A 1967-nucleotide genomic window follows, 5' to 3' on the forward strand; every position below is an offset into this window, starting at 1 on the left:
TCACTCTTATTTTTCTAGATCCTTTGATGACATGTAATGTAAAAAAAAATTGTACTTTTGTGTAGCTCTACTCATAATAGTATTCTTTGCAGAGGCAAAAGTGGAAGCAACGCAATATCATCAATAAATAAGTGCGTTAAAAATCTGATATATCCATTGAAATAGTAGCCTTAAAAAGGAAGGGAATTCTGACACAACAGTAAACCGTGAAAACATGAAGGTCAGTGATATAATCTCATCACAAAAAGACAAATATTAAGGAACCGGAGTAGCCAAGTACATAGAAAGGCAGCTGCCAGGGGATGAGGGGGAAGAAACAGGGTGCAGGGCTTCAGTTTTCCAAGGCAAGTTCTATTGCTGAGATGTGCACTTAAATACGGTTAAGATGATATTTTATCACAGTTTAAAATTGGGGAACCAAAGTGGGCTTTCTGGGGACCGACCGGTGGCAATGGAAAAGCTGAGGACTTTGAAAATGGGGTGGTTTAATATCACGAAGGTGTTTGTTGGGTTCGCAGCCAATCCACATCCAGGCTGAAATTTGCTGCAGAGAGAGTTCCGTGCGAGTGGGGATGTGGGCCACACCAAGGCAACGGGAGTCCCCTGAACAAACAGCAGGGACAGCAGGACCAGCAGAGACCAGAGCCGCTTGGCTCCAGAGCCAAGGCAGTTGGTCACAGGTGACCGTGGCTTGTACATCCTCGCCCTCCCTGCCCCAGCTTTCTGTGGGTTTCCCAGAGGGCCAAGGCTATCTTCTCTAAATCCTGAAGGACAGGAACACTTCAGCTGTGACCTGGGTCGTATTAACAAGTGCCCCCTTTCTCCTTAAGTTAACTGACCCTCTATACTTTTCAGAAATATAGCCCTAGCTTTGGGGGAGGGCTGCTGGTGAGCCAGGGTTCCAGAGCTAGACATGCAGGGCTTAAATCTGCGCTGTGCCACTTATTAACTGTGCCTTTTGACAAACGGTTGTTCGCCTACCTCATGGGGCCTTTTAGGAGAACCACATACGATACTGAGCATTTATGTGGAGCAATTCACACGGTGCCCATCTCCAACTGTATTAGCTGTCTCTGCCTTAGTCCCTGGAACGCATCTTGCAAGAATGGTCATCCTAAAGAGAATGGGGGTTCCCTGACCTCCATTCTAACATACCCAGAGCCCTGTGGGTTCTGGCTTCAGGTTGGGCAGAGTCCCCTTCCCAGCTGCACCCCAATTTACCAGAATGTAAAAGACCCAGCTCAACCCTCATAGGCAGTAGCACCTGAGCTTTCTCCATGGGAGGGAAAGCTTGAGGGAACCCTTCCTCTTCTGAGAGATCAGCCCCAAGCTCAGGGCTCCTTCTGCTAGGACAGTGGGGAGGTCCCTTCTGAAGGAAGATGATGCTTTATTAGCAGACTCTGTGGTAGGTGATCAGGGGGTCGTGGACTGGTGGGGCAGGGAGTGCTGGGACTCAGGGGTCCCCTGAGCACGAAGCAGACAGAGTCACCTGGCTCTGCTGTGGTGTCGTCAGCTCTCTGCCTTTGGCTTGGAGGTGTTCTCCTCTGGGTCTTTGTCTGTGTGCACCTGGAGGACTTGGGCTTTTCCGATGTACACTGAGGAGGAGGAGGAGAGGCCGTGGTGAGTCAAGCCCAGCCCTCAGCTTCATGGGGACCCGGGACACATGGATTCCCTTCTCTGAGTCCCACCCTCTTCTCCTTTCAACCTCCAGAGAACAAGTTCTAAGAGCCGACTCGGTGCCAGACACTGCTGGGCAGTGCACCTGTGTTTAAAAGTTGAAGTTGTGTTACTCTGTATACTGACTCCATTATGTATTTTATTGTGGTGCAAGACAATTTCTTGTCACTCAATGCTGCCCAAGCGAGTCCAACCTGTGGGTGCAGGTTGGATGCACCTACTTTCCAGCTTGATGGGGGAGGGAGAGGTCAAATGCTATTTGTTCTCTCTCTCTCTCTCTCTCTCTCTCT

General features: G+C 49.6%; 1 protein-coding gene across 1 annotated transcript in view; it reads right to left on the minus strand.

Moving 5' to 3' along the window:
- Positions 1–1013: 1013 nt before the first annotated feature.
- Positions 1014–1967, minus strand: part of Tbata (thymus, brain and testes associated) — a 13925-nt gene continuing 12971 nt past the window's right edge. The window contains exon 8 of the mRNA XM_023722580.1: positions 1014–1595. The gene's annotated coding sequence lies outside the window, so the exon portion shown is untranslated. The remainder of the gene's footprint in view (positions 1596–1967) is intronic.

Source organism: Octodon degus, unplaced genomic scaffold (genome assembly GCF_000260255.1).
Source record: "Octodon degus isolate 3935 unplaced genomic scaffold, OctDeg1.0 scaffold00005, whole genome shotgun sequence".
Lineage (NCBI taxonomy): Eukaryota > Metazoa > Chordata > Mammalia > Rodentia > Octodontidae > Octodon > Octodon degus.